General features: G+C 28.4%; 1 protein-coding gene across 3 annotated transcripts in view; it reads left to right on the top strand.

The window, feature by feature from the left end:
- The first annotated feature begins 293 nt into the window (after window positions 1–293).
- Window positions 294–18,182, top strand: part of LOC107450480 (flavin-containing monooxygenase 5) — a 41,709-nt gene continuing 23,820 nt past the window's right edge. The window contains exons 1-2 of one of the 3 annotated variants that reach the window (XM_043040649.3): window positions 294–468; window positions 3,244–3,304. The gene's annotated coding sequence lies outside the window, so the exon portion shown is untranslated. Of the gene's footprint in view, window positions 469–3,243; window positions 3,305–14,271; window positions 14,441–18,182 lie in introns of those variants that run through there. The other 2 variants (XM_043040648.3, XM_071187306.2) reach the window with 2 other exon arrangements.

The following is an 18,182-nucleotide window of genomic DNA, read 5'->3' as shown; positions in this document are numbered from 1 at the left end:
GGCGGAAAAAAAGGTAAATTGCACTAATTTAAAAACACAATTATAATTATCTTTGACGTAATAAATTCATATAACATTGTCTATTAGTCATTCTTAATTGATTTACAGAAATTTTCCTTCTGTAAGTGAGAATTTTCAGTGTTTATCTCATTTCATCGATCAAATAAAACTAGCACGATGAGTCACACTTAAGTGACGCAATCATAATTCCAAATAATGTGAACTTCGGTTCTTCCTTCCGCTTTTATTTACTAAATAAAAGGATGAGTTATTTTGATTTATTATATCCCTCTAGATGGCAGCACAGTCGATTTTAAAAGTTAGACTTGGAAATTGTTTAGTTGTCAAAGTTCGGTATCGTCTGACTAACTTAGTGCACTTGTCCTTTGCAGCAGTTATGAATTAACTTCCTCCGTGAAAGCATGTGTTAATTCGGCGTTGTGATTCACTATTTGTTTTATCATTTCGGTAAGTGAACCTTCTCAATATTAACAATATTTTTTCCCCTCTTTTTTTTTTCAAAATATAAATTAAAACTTTGTGATCATTGTTCAACGAAGAATCTTGTTTAGAATCTTATTTTTAAAAAAAAAAAAAAAACTTGCGGAACATGTTTATATTTATGTTATTCGATTTTTCGCCAATTATTTCCTGACGTTGATTTGTGGTGATTCTTGTCATTTTCGCAGAAAATATTACTGCTGAAAAAAAAAGAATTCTAATGCTTAAAATTTGATATAAAATATAAATAATTATGTTCTGCCTGTCAAATCAATATATATATATATATATATATATATATATATATTGAAATTTTCTTTATTAAACTTTACGAATTGTTTATAAAATTTTACAAACTTCTTTTGTCACCCGACCAAGCTGTAACTTCCAAAATTTTTAATAAGTACTAAGCATATTATACTGTTTTTTTATATTTCATTCACCTACTGAATTGTTGTGAATTTTAAATCAAGTATCAGAAAATGTCAATTTATTATAGACCACTTTAACATTTACGTTCTGTTGAAAGTACAAAGATCTGTCAAAAAAATTTTTCTTTTTTTAACATGTTATGATTGTATGTTTATAACAATTTCAAACTGGAAATGAGCATTACATTTAATTCAAATTCCAAAGATTAAAAAAAATAATGGAAAACGTTTCTAAAATTAATCGTTTGCATATATTTTTTTATTTAAGCTTATTGTTTACTAAAAAGATTGGCAAGATTTTCAAAAATTAGATTAATCTTAGTATCTTTATTTATTGTACCTAAATCTGGGAATAAATCACCTAGCACCTTTTTAAATATGTCACATTCACGTTTAACTTTACCTGTTATTTGTTATGGTGTTGAAAGTTATATTTTCCCCCTTTCCTTTTTTGTTTTATCAATTAAAGATTCAGTCCTTTTTCCCCTTTATAAAAGTTAAATCAAGAAAATCAAATATTTCAAGCATATTGTTCTGTGTGATCTTATTCTGATAAATCCAGTAACTCATCAATGATTAATCACATTTTTTTTTTCTTTCTGCGTTTGTTTTATATATATCCTCTGACTGTAAAGACAAGAGTTAAACAATAATACTCTGAAAGTTACAGTTGTATGTGTTATCTACGTAATTAAAAGCAAAAGTTTTAAAATTGTTCTAATAGTTGGCAAACTAATATCAAATTTATAAATAAAATAACAAAATAGCCTAGATAGATGACAGACTAAAATGAAATTTCTAAATAAAATAACAAAATAGTCTAGATAGCTAGGAGACTAAATGTAAATTTATTAATAGCAAAATGTTCAGTCTTCTCTCCCTATCAATGTACTTATTATAAGCTAACAATGCTTTAAAATTAGTCTATTTTCCTTACTTCTTTTATATTTGAAAATTAGCTTAATTTTTCATTCTAATGACAATCTTTTTGTTTTAGCCGACAGATTATGTAAACAAATTATTAAAATATCAGCTTTTACATGTTTCGGCCTGTAGACTAAGAATAAAATTTTTTACATTTCATAGAATAATTAACACCATAATATGTAAGCTTATATTCTACTGTTACAAAGAGTTTGTATATTGCCTAATTTTTGATATAATAATAATAACTTTAAATATTGTCTAACTTTTTATGATGAATTTCTGATTTTAGCGAAAATGCCTCGGTTATTAACATTAGGTTAATGAACAAGATACTCTTAACTTTAACTTTCAAAAAGAGATGTATAATAATTGAAAATAGATGTTAGTCGAAATCTCCGTAGTTTTTTTTTTAAAATTTCAAAACAACTTTTGCTAATATTAGCATAGGAATTTCAATGCTAATTTTTTTTTATAAAAAAAGTCTTATTTCTATCGCTTATTTAGTTGAAAAGCTCCTTGTAGCATTAATTAAATTTTTCTACACATTATCAAAACTTTGAAATTGTATGTTCTAAATTGGTAATTTAAAAAAAAAAATTTGGAATTAAAGGTTATACATGGGCCTGAAAATTTCTGAAAACTGTATAACTACTTCTGTACAACATATGAGGATTATAGAATATGCAGATTTCCACAAATAAAAATTAAGAAAATTATTTTGATTCGAACTCGAAGAACCAGTAAAATATTTCAATCTTTTATCGCGGACCGGTAAAGTTAATTTTCACAGATACAAAATTGTGCTTTTTAAACAATTTTTTTGACCAGTTTGTTTTTGATCATTCACTTACTCTCTGCAATGAATAATATTTTGAGACTAAACCTGTTAAATAATAATTAAAATTTTTATTAATTCTAATACAAATAAAACAGAACTTGAAAGTGTAAATGCGATTTAGTGGTAATCATAATTCAGGCAATTCTCATGTCAGATTATTATGAGTCTTTTATTCGTTTAAATATACTTAAAAAAAAAAAAGAAAAGAAAATTCTATGACTTAATCGGAGTGTAATCGGTTAACTTTAAGTGGCTTCGGTTTTTCTCAGAATAAATTTTTTCTCAAAACCAAAAGAATACCTAGTCAAGAATGCTCCTAGTAAACATACTGACGTAATAAAGGTTTTTAAAAAAATTAAAAAGGCTAAGCTTATTTCATTCTCAACCAAAACTTTCGGAAGAGTTCATTTTAAATTATTAAACTATGCGCTAAAATTACAAATAATTTAAAAAAAAATTTGCTTAGAAAGTGTTTCATTGAAATTATCTTTTTTCCCATTAAATTCACTTTATCCTTTTTTCTGAAAATAGAACTTGAAATTTCAGAAAGGGTGATATACACCCGGAAACCACCCCATGCGGACTTTAGAAACGATACCATATCCTGGTAAGCGACTTTGTTAGATAAACGCATTTATAATTACTTTTATGAAACAATTATTTTTGTAGATTCTTAAATGTTTATATATTGAATCTTTGTAATCGATTTAATTTTCGAAATAACTTTTAATTCACCCTGAAAAAAAAATCCGAAAATTTCACGTATTTTTGTAATAAAAATTAATAATGCAAAACATAATTTTTTTGATAGGAAAATAAATCTTAGGAACATTTATCAGCATCTAAAAAATTTTCTGCCCAACAGAATACATTAGATGACATTTTTATTTGCATAATTTCTATACATCTTACACCACGGTGCCAATCATGTCAACTATTTGCATCCGATTCGAATGGCCTATTTTCCTCTCTCATTGTTTAGACTTCATGCTTATGTAGGTCTACCATTTGTTTGAGAATCGCTTTATCCTCTATACGTTAAGGTCACAGTTTAAATTGCTTCCCCACCTTCTCGGGATAATCCCTAAAATTAACGAAGTGTGTTTAAATGAGGTTTACTGGTAATTAGTTACAAACAATATGTAAACATCTCTTTTATTTCTTCATTATACCATAAGTGTGACCGCAAAATTAAAATTTATTAAGATTTAAATAAAGGTAGTTCCCGGAAATTGTGGTTTGTGGTCACTCCCACAGAATTCTTTAATTGTCCGTCATGCTACTCTATATTACCTAGAACTTTCTAACCAGATAAAAGTTGATTTCGATAAAAAAAGGGGGGGGGGTCCTTACTTATCACCAAATTTTGTTTTCTAATCAAGGAATTTCGATAGGCTTTCATAGAAGAAAAAAGTAAAACATTCATCGAGGGATCTTCTATTATTCAAAACGCAAACATTAGGAAGTCAAATTTCTCAAAAGCAGTGGTCGATCTATTTCCCCTTCTGAGAGTATTTGTTAAATATATGGGTGAATTTTTTATCTTTGAAACTGGACAAAATGCATGTTTAGGAAAATAAACATAGTTTGCAAAAATGAATACAGTTCAAAATGAGTCTTTGAAAAAATTGCCAATAAATAGTTATTCTCTATTTACATTAAAACTGCTGAACTATAAAATGGATTGATTTTTTAAAAGATTCAATTATCCCAAAAAAATTAGAAATGCATAAACAAAACTTGAAAAGTCCACTCTTTTCATGGGTTGCCCAAAAATCCTAAAATTTATCATTGTTAGTAAATGTGTTTAATACTAATTGGGAAATTTCTTTTTCTGAGAAACAAGCGTTTGGATTGATAAGAAAACAAAGAATTATCCTACAAACATATTTTTTTGTTAAAAAAAAAGAATTTAAAAATAAATTGAAATAACATTTTATTTCCATTTTTACTTTTGAAAATTTGTGAGATCCGTTAAATCCTATGTCATTTAATTCAATAATTAAAAGCATTGAAAAATGCATTTTTAATTGCGGTTGATCATATATTTTTCTGTAATATTCACTAATTACTCGTTACATATTATTGCTAGATTGCAAAACCAAATGTAATAAAAGAAAGTTATTAAACACAAAAAAAATCTTATTTTGAATAGAAACAATACTGTATACTCAACTAAAATACGATAAATTAGTTTAGTTGTATTCATGATAATGTCTCATCAATTTCTGCAAGTTTTTTAATTCATTCTAACTTGTTTATTCTCCGTAAGACTTCTCCATTTTTATTCTTATTTCGGTTCTTCGAAATTTCTTTTTCCATTTTGGTATTTTTTGATTTATTCCAATGGTTGACACTAGTATGGAATCGATAAACAGTATTATTAGTCCCAGCTTATTACGAATGCAATTTTCAATTTATTTTTTTCTCCTTAATAAATATGCAATTTTGATAGTGGTATTATTTCTTTACCGGCAATAATTTAATAGTCCTTGTAGCGTGACCTAAATTTATTTTTTGAGTGAGTACATTGTTGCGTATCCAAACATAAAATGTTTACACTACGTTCACCTTCACCATTATCAAGATTTCCTGAGAATATTTACTTCCTAGATTATTGTCTGCTTTGATACTCGTCGGAAAATAAACTTTTTTATGCATTCCGCCTGATCATCGTGTTCTAAATTTTGCCTTATAATGTTCTTTTAATGGCTTCTAATTGTTTGTGTTTATAAAAACCCAATTGACGCATTACGTCTGATCATCGGGTTCAAAATCTGTATTATGATGTACATTTTATAGTTTCTAATTGTTTATATTATTTATAAAAACCCAATAAACGCATTCCGCCTACTCATCGAGTTAAAAATTTGTATTATAATGGACTTTTAATGGCTTCTCATTGTTTATATTACTTATAAAACCCAATTATTTCTACTGATTGAAATTGTGCTTATAATTACCGAAACCAATATTGTGAAAAAGGACTTAAATTGATCTCTAGAATACTCTCTAGTGGCAACAGAATTTCTGAAATGGCTTTGTTCTCAACCAGGGTATTTTAGGCTTAAGTAGAATTTTCGTTTTTGTGAATTTTACTCATAATTTTGTGGATATGAAAATAAAGTCTTGTTTTTGTGTGAAAAAAAATACTTAAAAAAACAATGTGTATTTCAAAGAATTTTAGTTTTAAAACTGTAAATTAAAGACGTCATTAACTCCGTTTTTTAAAAGAAAAGTTTTGTAAAAGGTCTGTTTTCTCGATCCTGTGAACAATCCGTTTTAACGATAAGCAATTTTGTGAGGCGTCGATTTTAACGATACATTTAATCTAGAATGGCCTCTGTCCAGTAATAAGACATTGCCTAAAATAACGATTTCATGCAGCTGTTAAATAAAATCCAAGCAACAAATACCCTCTTAGAAGATTTACCATCTTCTGGTAAATACCAATTTTCACATCCACAATGTACCCATTTGTTCTTCCTTCTATTTGTTATAAAATTCATATTTGAATGTAACTTAGTTTCAAATCCTTTTGATTTAGTAAAATTTAGTGTATTATAGTCGCTTCTGGCTCCTTTGCCTTAAGTCTCCATTCAACCTACCTACTGTTAATGACTTATAGATTTCGAAAAATTTTTCCAATATTTTTTGAGCCATCTCAAAAAAGTTTATATCAAAATAAAATCTTTAAATTTTTTAACTGAGTCCTATCAAAAACGTTAGTCTAATTAATGGAATGAAATTTCACAAAAAAAAATTATTATGGTGCTTTTTTTTAGAAAAGACCAAATACTAAAAATGTTTTTGATTTGTCAAAACATCAAAGTCAAGTTAGTGGGACATATGACTAAACATTTAAACATTCCCTGAGATATATCTATTACAATGTTACATTTTATCATTTAAGCATTGATATCTTTTAAATCGTCATATCTCAAAAAGTATTGAACATGCATATTGGCTATTTAGACTTGTAATAAGGATGGCACGATTCACCCCCCCCCCCAAAAAAAAGCGTATTGAACTGGCTAATTCCGCTATTGTTTCAAGATAATCTTAGTCTTCTATCTAGGTTGGTAAGTTGGATCACTATACCTAATTTTTAACAAATATTACCGAAGTTCAAGTTTTATAATACTTATTTAAAGTCTATTATAGTTCAGTTGCTCTAAACCTTGAACTGAAATAAGTACGTTAAAAAATTATTCGCCAATTAATTTTTTTTTCTTTACCAACGTTATCTGTGCAAGAGATTGGTTTAATCCATTATTCAGCATCCCTTAACTTAGCTACTTTGTTCCCGCTAAACTAACATTCAATTCTATGTTTAACATTGTTAAACCATAAATTGGATTTTACGTGTGATATACGATGTAAAATTTAAACATCTGTTTGGAAGTTAATAAATGTCTGCTCTACTTCTTGCCATAGTTCAAAACAGCTTTTAAACAAAAAAAAAATAAAGATGCAGCATTGTTTTGATACGTTGTTTTGTTTATCATTGTTCAATGGCGTTTGACCTTTTTACGCTTGAAGTAGTAAGTTTTAAATTAGTTTAGAAACCCATGAACAGTTTCAATATTTAGTTTTTCTATTTCAAAATATGCAAAATTAAAAATCAGTTAATGTTTATAATTATATCTTTCTTTTCATTAAAAAGAACTTTCTTTTCTTTAAAAAAATCTTATTTGAATATATCTGTAATTATTTTCAATTTAAAACCTATTTAGAGGGAAATAAATTTTTTTGGTTTGTATATATAAGCAGGATTGATTTCCATTTTATTTTGTCCCGCAATAGACTAATCGTAAAGATACGGCACAGAGTAAAACACCGAAGTCAAGCATCACTGGATATGGTTAGTAAGCGGGTGGGTGACCACTTTGATCAGCCTGCGTAAGGACCAAGGATGCACGGTATCGGTCCTCGTGAAACTGTTCTACCGTAACGTGCTTGACTTCGCGTGCAGGTCGTCGAGCTACCAAAGCAGAGGAGCCATCCCCTCTGCCGAGGATCAAAAAAAGAGGGCATGTCTTCGGATCTTCCCCAAGGATGTTTCCCAGACGGTCGCCAATAGCCCATCGTGCAGCCCTAGTGTGACGTAAATAAAATACCTACCTGCATCTTTTTCATTTATTATTTTTTGGTTACTAATTGTGGTCAAAAGTATACCTCTCTCTAATGTGTTTATAAACTCTACATTTAATCGAATTTTAAAGGTATTAGAAGATTAATTTCTTTCCCCAGTAGGATAAGGGTTCCGTAATGTTGTTGAAATGTCATAATACGATTAAACAAAGTGCTTCATAAGGGCTTGTATTAATATACATTTTAGAACATTTCATAAAAATGAAGATAGAAAAGCATACGTATTGAGGAAGAGGTCGCAAATTAATATTTAAACTAGTAAAACAAATATCCTATCGAAATCTGGTCCATCAGAATTCAAGACCGATATACTAAAGCTAGCTTGATTGTTGTGCGAAACAGAGGAATTGAAAAGAAATTATTTGAAATACCATCAAGCCTCAACGGACAATTAAACAGGAATTTGATGTTCTGTTCTACCTCCTTCCTTAATTATCATTTTCAAGATTTCGATGACGTTTGTGCTTTATTCCCGTTAAAATATTAATTTGAGAAGACCACTGTGTGTGCTTTCTTTTCATCTTAAAGAGGATTCTAAAAATATATATCAAAGGTGGGCGTTCTTGACAGTATTTCTGTATTAGTTTGCTTCCAATGTCATTCTAATGAAATTTTATATTCTTTTAACGGTTAGTTAAGTAAAGAAACAAGGTTCAAAGTAGTTGCCAGGAATCGCTACAAACTATTTATTTCTTCCCTCCCGATTCTTTACGAATGCATTTATTGACTCGGTCGTCTTGAAAAGTGTAAAGAACGTTTTTTTTTTCTTTTTTAAAATTTCATCCATGTAATTTTTGATTTGTAAAAAAATAATCTTCAATTGATAGTGTTTTTGAATTGTAAACATTAGTCTGAAGAGGTTAAGAATTCTTTTTTTGAAATCTTCGAATATTTGATTGATTGTTGTTGCGTTTGAAGTTAAAATTAGAAAACTCAATGAGGTAAAGAAAAATACCAGGAAATGTAATACTTTTTGCCTGGCTTGTTTGCTAAATGCTTTCAAAGGGGGTGCCGTTATCCTTTTTAAGGTAAGATTAAGGAAATAAGTACATGCTTTTAAAATAACTCTAACTGAATACAATATGTTCGTGACTATTAGTGTATTTGATTATACCCAATTAACATTTCCCAAATTGCATATCTTTTTTGTCTTTAATTTTTCAACCTATGCTATTTAGAAATTCTGGTTTATTTCTTTGCTTTATTTATTAATATTATTATATTTTTTTTGAATGGAACACATTTTAAAGACTAACATTTTTTGCTTTATTAGGTTTTTTAGAGCCTTTTTAATATTTTATAATTTCAGATGAAGAACTAATATTTATTAGAATTCAATATCCATTTTAAAAAGGCTTGTATAACATTTTTTTATTCAACGAATTAATTTGATAACTCAAAATAAAATTGTAGACCTCCAGGGAAAAAAACAATAGCTAGTAAAAGCGTTTAGACATAAACAGAATGCATTTCTCTAAAATATTTATTGTTATATATTTTAAATTGTAAAGTGCTAAACTATTCTTAAATAGAATGAAAGTTCTCGTTTGCTATAATTATTTACGGTAGGGAAATTAAATTTTTTTGAGATACTGGTTATTACTTTTTATTTAAGCTTTCAATTATAAACTTTTTCAAGGTTTATTTATAACTCAATTATAAGCATTGTTTCAAACTTTTTACGTACTGCAACTCATTATATACAAAAGATTTTTTATTTATATTTAACTTAAGGAATTCATTATTCTAACTCTGATTTTTTTTTCTTTTATTTATTTGAACTTCGAATAAATTTAAATCACCCCTGCAATATTTAGTTTAATTGCAATTCAAACAAATATATATGACTATTAAGATAAATCTTAAAATGTATTTAATATCAAAAGCATCGATAGTTCGAACCTTGACTTGATAAATGCTATTTAGGTGATAAAATGTATGCATTTATAGATCGGATACTAGTTGTAGGTCAACAAAACAACCATTAAAATCGTCTAACCTCGAAATGTTTTTTCCTTTTAATTTTTAATATTAGTATTTTTTTTAATAATTTGCCTTAAATAAATATTAGTGTTTGGCGCTTACCCGTTAAAAAAGTAGAAAATGTCCTGTCAAAATGTGAGAAAAAAATATTTTAATGAATGCATTTTGTATTGTATTTAGCTGTAACCAAATACAAGAAAATAATTTTAAACTGAATTTAGAATTATTTTCAAATGTAGAAATCCAAAGTATCAAATTTCTTTATTGTAAAATAAATATGTATTAAAAAAAAGCAAGTAGATGAGGAAAAATGTAATTTGACTTAAATAATAAGAAATTAATACAATAGGGAAAATCGATGTTCTTTATTATATTCGAACCAGTATATTTGTCTTTATTATTATATTTCATTATTGATTCCTATTTGTGGAATTTCTACTGCTTTGAATTTATTAGTTTCTTTTTTATTTTATGAAAATATCTAAATATTGGTTAGCTATTTATTTTCTTATAACTTTAACTTTTAATTAAAATTAACTATCACTTTAACTTTTACTTTAAATATTGAAGAAATATTTAAAAGAGTTATTAATTGCTAAGATCTTTTGCAACGAAAGTTTCCCCCAGCCTTTGGTGGGTCAGATGACCCTAATTTATGATATTCCGTAAAATTTGAATTTAAATTTTTCCGGAAGGGGAATTATTATTATTTTTTTTTTAAAGCTTCAAAAATTTGATTTCGGAACAATAACCTTTTTGAGGTCGACTTTTAACAATCCATGTCCTTTCAAGACTTGTGGGTAGTGTTTGGTCATTTTAAATCTTGTTCGTCTTTATCTTATTCTTAATTCACCTGTCTTCCTACGATGTTCTTTGACCCCGGAAGTTTCGGTACTTATATCAATCAATTGTAAGTATCTGTTTCGAGTCTCGTTTTCATTAAATATTTTCACTAAATTTGGATATAAATATGGTATTTCCAATAAGAATTATGGCATAAATTTTCAATGCATAATACGCGAAGTTAAAAAAAAAAATGATTATATCAAAGAAATAAATTTAAAAAAAAATGTAATCCATCAATTCAAAAGTCTTCTGAATTTTAAATAGAAAGTAGGAAGGCTGATCTCTTGATGAAGTTAAATTTAAAGAAAGTAAATGAAGATAAATTCAAGTAAATTAGGCTCATCGCAAATCGTATGGAATTTGAAAATTTTTGTACATTTTGTAAACAATTTAATTTGACATAATACATATCATCCTGATCTAAAGTCTACATAAACAAAATGTCCGAAAGTCCACAATTATTGAGGAGCAGTAAGTTGTAGTTTACTATAACTCTACATGCTGTTTTTTTTTTTTACTTAATTTACAAGTATGTAATTGTTAAAGATACCATTTAGTTTAACATTTTTTTTTTTAAAAACTTGCATTTCTTCTGTTACGTGGTGGAAAGACCTAGTGTTCAACTTTCATAACTTATACCTAACCTTTCAGAGGGTAAGTGGTTTTAAAACACGCCTATGATCAACCCTTCTTCTATATAATTTTCTTTTTTTTATGTTTTCTTAAAGACTTGGTTTAAATCACCGTGTGATATTATTTACCTTGAGTTCTCGTTTGAGATTAGCGCCTCCAGTTTTCGAGATGTTAACTTGATCCAGTTTCAGAGTCTAATAATCACGCTTTAGTTTACGTTATGCATCTAGAAATTCAGTTAAAAATGTTCTTTGAACTTAATATTAATGCAGTGAATTTCGATTTTTACCTTATTATAATATATCTTTGCGTCACTAAAATAACTTTCTCGTGAGTAAGTATGATTTCTTCTCTCTTTCGAAAGTATGGCCTAAACTTCAAATATTCAAATCAGGTTTTTCTCTACGTTCGTATCTAATTATTTACCGACTTCCTGAAGCAAATGCAAGATGCGGCCAAGGTGAAGTCAAACATTTTCGAAGTATGCGTCATTTGGGTGAATCAAAATTGATATTATGAATTTGTATGCATATTGAGAAGTTTTTAAAAAAGTCATTCATTTCTTAATATTTATTTCTGAAACCTCACTTTTGAGTAGCGTTCTAATGTTTTAGGATTAAACATTTTCTGAGGAAAAATTAATTCGTAGCAGTTTATATTTTGAAAAAGAATTTTAATTAAAGCTTTTTTTTTTTTAAAAAAAAAAACTTTTAAGCAAATTTAGTTATTTTAAAATATTTATGAAATGGTAATTTCAAAAGTTTGTTTCATGAAAATTTTATTTTTTCCTTTAATCCCTTAACAGTGACATATTTTAGAAAAATGGACAAAAAATGGAAAATTTTTTGACTGTTTAATTTTGTTCTTTATATTATTATAAAAGTTAGAAAATGGTTTTTTATTACAGAACTAAAATTTTAAATGCAATAACTACTGTATTTATAATTTTTACATACACATAAAAAAGTAATGGATTACACACACATCTTTATCAATTAGAGCAAATTAAAAAAATTTTTGTAGCTAAATAAAATATTACTAGTAAAATATAATATAAAAACACAACAATATGATTTTCACTACATGCATTTTACAAATCTTTTACAGTATGGTATATCCCAAAACCCCCCCCACATTTCCCTCCCATCTCGCAGTGGACTGATCGTTAAGACGCGGTTCCCAGCAGATCACCGAAGTCAAGCATCACTGGCTGCGGTCAGTGTGCGGGTGGGTGACCACTTGGATCAGCCTGCGTAGGGACCGAGGGTGTGCGGTATTGGTCCTCGTTAAACTGTTCTACCGTAAAGTGCTCGACTTCACGTGCAGGTCGTCGGGCTACCGAAGCTGGGGTGCCATCCCCTCTGCAGAGGATCAAAATTGTGATGGCATGTCTTCGGATCATCCTCAGGGATGTTTCCCAGACCGTCGCCAATACCCCATTGTGCAGCTCTAGTGCGACGTAAATGAACAAACAAACAAGCAAACATTTCCCTCCCTCGACTGAAGTCGTAATCGGTGAAAAACTAAGACCACTAATGCCATCTATTAGGAAAATAGTAAATTAAGTATCCTAAAAGGCAGAAACGAACCCAGCTCGGGCTTCACAAAATAGAAAGGTTAATTTTGCTCCTGCCCGAAGTCAGTTCGGGCATCACAAATAATGCACGTAGTAGTTGCTCGAAATGGATTCCGGCGACCCTGGCAAGGGGTTAAACAAAATTCATTTATTAAAAAGTAAATAAAATTTGATGCGGCACAGATGTAGACAAACATTGCAGTCATTTAGGAGAATCAAAAATGCTCTGGTGAATTAGTTTGCATACTAGAAAGTCTTTACAAAAAAGTTACTCGTACCTTTTACATTTATTTCTAAATTATAACCTTATTTGAAGTTTAATGAATCAAAATTGTTAGCGAAGCAATCATTCGGACTGGTTTAAATATTGTTAATGGTTTTTTGTAAAGATTTTTTTACAAGAGCTTGAATACAAATTTTTAGAGATTTAAAATGTTGGTTAAATGATAATTTCAAATACTAAAATTGCATCATACACATATTCATAAATTAAAACATATGAAGAGTTGGAAAAAAACTAATTTTATATCACTATTAAGTTAAAAGCGATTGCATCAAATATTTGTAACGAAATATTTAATGAAATATTGTATTTTTATGTTATTTTATAAGGACGCCGGTAATTGAGTGGTTGCGCTTAAGTGCCACAGGTCCTAGGTTCAATCCTTACACGGGGCTAGGTTGACTCAGTCTTTCATCCCTTCAGCGGGTCGATAAAATGAGTACCAAGCATGAAGGGGCATGAAACCCTGGGTGTCCCGAATTCGGCTGACCACCCAATCGAAACATCTGAGTCCTAGAGCCCAATGTCAAGAAAACTGGGGTGGACACATAGGTCTTGGTCCTTCACGGGCTGTAGCGCCAGCGAGCTTTTGAAAAGAAAATATCTCCTAAAAAGACAAACTTCTGAGTTTATACTCAAAATATTTAAATTAATCTATGCAGGAAATTGGTTCGCTTATTAAGTCTTTAAAAAGTAATGTTTTTTGCATTTATTTTTTAAAACCTCACTGTTTCGAAACGTTCGAACGTTTTATGATGACAATTTTTAGAGAAGAGGTAATTCAGACTGACTTCAGACACAGAAATTCAGATATTAAGAATTTTGAAAAATGTATCTGAAATTACAATTATTAAACATTTTTATCCAAGTATTTTTATACAAATATTTAGTTAAACCTTTTATTATTAAGGTCTGCAAAACGAAACTACCTCCTATAAAATATCGAGCAATTGAAGTTGGTAAACAAAACAGTAGCTCTGCTTTAACCTAGGGTGACTAATCTTTCATAAAGAGATAAGTTCATTGAATTATCATGTGATATCCGGAACCTTGTGACAAATTTCATCGTACCACCGTTTCCTCAATAACTTGATATGAAGTAGATGTGTTTAAAATTAGTAAAGTGTTCTTTAAATATATTAGTATCTGGTTATTTTTTCAATGTTTTTTCAAAATTTATTTTATTGGTATCTTATTTGTTTCCTTAAATAGTTTGTTGTTAAAATTTAATATGATTAGATTTCAATATCAGAATTTTTGAAAAGCAAGTAAGTAAAATTTTATTTGAATACTAGATTGCTTTGAAATTACCGAAATTAAAAGATAAGAGCGTAGAATAAGTTCTGATTTAAAATGTTTTAGGTCTTTCGACCGTAAAATTTATAAAAGCTATGATTCAATTTTGTGTATCATACTGCAACTTGATCTAATTGCCTTGAATTTAAAGCATTTGAAAGAATTTGAGGGAATGTTCAATCAGTGCATTTGATTTTTTAAAAAATTGAAAATTTATAAATACTAAAATCTCTTTTAATAGACAAGCGTAGATAAAAGGGCCGGGTTTGCTATGGTAGGAAAAGTTACAGCAGTAAAATGTTTTTACAAAAAGTTTTTTTTTTTTTTTTTTTTGTAACTTTTATACTTTCATTTTTTATAAGTATTTTAAACACTTTTATTTCTCCCAGACTAGATAAACTTAGAAGTTTCAATTTCATCAAAACTTGGTCGTATAGATTTTTTTTCACTGTACCCTATTAAAAATGAACAGAGAGCTAAATAAAAAAAACGTACTCCTTTAATCAAATGGTCGGATTATCCCGCACTAAGAACACAATATTAAAGGACCAAACCTTAAAAATGCGCATTAATTTGAGCTAATAAGGATAGTTTAAGTTATGAATTCAGGCGCAAAAAACTACTCTCTCTGAATCAACATATCTTCTTTTTTCCCCCAACATATTAAAATTCTTGAAATTCAAAATATGGTAGTCGCAATCTGGAAAGTATGGTCTCAATAGTTTAGGCAAGAAAACTGGTTAAAGCTGAGTCCCCTTCATGATAGTTTTACTTTTTGCATATTTTACCATATCTCTTGAAATTAAATTAAAAAACTTTTGCAAGGAATTATAAAATTTGTAACTCGAAAAAAAATATTTATTTTAAAATTTTTATAATTTAATTTAATTTACTAATGGACAAAAAAAATTTAATAGCAAGAGATACAAATTTTTAAATGGTTAATCTGCGTAATTTTATTTGATAAAATGTACATTTTGAAAGGAATCGGTCGACTTGCTCTTAAATAAAATTTAAAAATTGGCGAAATACGCAAAGAAAATGAACCATTATTATAGTTTTTAAAGAACTGTTAGGGTAGTAATATGTAGCTATCGAAAGCGTTGTACGAGCTATTCTTTTCTATGATTGACAGAAATTTTTCCTTTTTTTTCCTTTTAAACCCTTAATAAAATTAAACTTTGCTTTTAATGTGCTCCAATTATTTATTGACAATCCTTTTATTATTGACATTTGGTTAAATATTCTTATAGTTCCCTTTTTCAAAAAAATTCTTCCGAATTTCATTCCATTGCTTTCATTACTCAGTATAGAAAAAAGTTTCATTTAAGTTCCTTTATACATAGCTTTGAACAACAGAATCATTTTTAAATAGTAATCGATAAAATAATTCAGGGTACTTTAATAAGAAGTTTTTATACATTTCTAATATAGACCGAGAACAATGTATCGCCATTTGTAGTTAGAACCAGTTTGGGTTCAAGGAATTTTGTGATCTGATTACTTTCTGAAATTGTCTACAATAGTTTGCAAAGAGCAGTAATGGCTCAGGTGATAGAGCGTTCGCCTCCCAATAAGGTGAACTGGGTTCGAATCGCAGCGCTGGCTGATTGATACGAACTCCGCACCAGTCTCGCACCTACCAAAGTCATTGCTGACGCAAATTATCCTCAGTAGAAGACGAATCATGGGGTAGAGTCCTCTTGCCGTCAGGGAGGGTTTCGTAGTTTTCTTCTCCTTGTTACGCAAATGCGGGTAAGTGGCATCAAACAATCCTCCATGAAGACAAATTTCTCCCAATACTTGATCCCGCAGTTCCTTGTCTTCTGGATTGGGTTCAAAATTACAAAGCTATGGAGTTGAACATTAGTAGTCGTAAGCCCAAAATCGGGTCGGCTGTTCAACAACGGTTATAAAATGAAATAAAATAGTTTGCAAAGGGCTGCATTTATCAATATCATTAATATAAAAGAGTGAAATGAATTTATTTTTCTCTCTGTTGTTTAAAAAGCATCTCAATTTTATTTAAAATAAATTTTTAGTCATCTAACCTTTAAAAAATTATCTTTCGGAAAAAGTTTTTAGTTTCGTAAATATATAGTGTGTCCTAAGTCGTAGTGCACTTTTGATGTGTGGCCGGTTTAAAAGTGCAACATGATTTTATGGGCATATTGTATACATAATCACGTGGATCACTCTTTTAGGGTATCCGGTTTCTATTTATTATTATAGGTTACTATTATGGTTTTACTATTATAGCATAACTATTATAGTATTACTATTATGGTTTAGGCAAGTTTTGATACTTAATTTGAGCTATAGTTAGTAGTGTTACGTTATTAGCTATTGTGATAAAGATAATAGATTCATAAGGTATTTCATAATTTTACTAATTAATAAACTACAGATATTAATCAGATTAATTTGTTCAGTTGATTTTTTCAATCCAAATCGGATATCCAGTAACAAATGGGCAATTAAACTTAAATTTTTGTACTATATATATATATATATATATATATATATATATATATATATATATATATATATATATATATATATATATATATATATATAAATTTTTTTTTTGCTTATTACAACTGAAGTGATAATAAATTATTTTAAGCCCTAAAATGTTACTTTCATAAAGAAAAGTTTACAAATTTATTGATACATAACATACTCAATATTGGCGAATACGATATTTATGTACAGCCCCTAACAGTTCTTCAAAGCAATGTCTGACTAATGATGGATAATTACAAATATCTGACCGCTTTTTGCTTCAAAAGAAAGAAAGGGTCAGAAACCGGTGACTTCGATTTTGACTGATCGTTTAACCAGTTCTACTGCTTTTATTCAAATCTACAGGAGTAAAAGAACTTGAAATTTATAGTTTTCATCAACTATGATCTTGGTATTGTTTTCTTTGCTGTGTTAACAAGACCAAATGCTGCGAACATTTTATTCATCACTTGGTTCTTTGTTTTGGCTTTGTCCTTTTTAATTTATTAATAAAAAACATAGAAGCACGTTTTAATATTAAAAAAATGGGAATTTAGTGTTTAAAAGCTACTTTATGGTTATTTTTAACAAGACGACATAATTGTTTTTTCATACAATACAAATTTTCATTACTTACGAAAGCATTAATTTTTGAGACTCATTGCTAAGTAGATATTACGATGCTATTAAGCTATTAGGAACATATGCTAATATAAAATAAGTAACGTAAAAACAAATCTTAGACTAAAGTAAGGGTTAATGATTCCTAATGATATATTTTGCAATAAATAAAGCAAGCCTTTCAGCATTATGCAACAAATTTAACATTGTTGGCAAAAGCAGTTTAATTTTTCTTTACTTGAAGCTTGTTTTTTTTCTCCCAGAGCCCCAAAAAGTTTCGAGGCTTTTAAAATTAAAAATAAGTCATGAATTTATTTAAATTGATGTTTTTCTAATGTATATTTCAAAAAGAAAATTAAATGTAACAAAAAAATGAATTTAATGTTCAATAAAAGTAAAAATAATGTTGTTGAAAGAACTCAAAAGTATATTGAAAGATATTAGCTGTTTATTGATTTAAAAAAAAATGAAATATCTTTGCTACTTACTGGGAATGAGTACAAAAATTCTCTTTTTTTAAAAAAAGAAAAAAACTTTCTATAAGAAGGGAAGAAAAAATGGAGGAACGCTGTCTCCTGATGAATTTAT

Source organism: Parasteatoda tepidariorum, chromosome 11 (assembly GCF_982258835.1).
Source record: "Parasteatoda tepidariorum strain Cologne lab strain chromosome 11, Ptep-v5.0, whole genome shotgun sequence".
In the NCBI taxonomy this organism is placed as follows: domain Eukaryota; kingdom Metazoa; phylum Arthropoda; class Arachnida; order Araneae; family Theridiidae; genus Parasteatoda; species Parasteatoda tepidariorum.
This window is presented reverse-complemented; position numbering and strand designations above follow the sequence as displayed.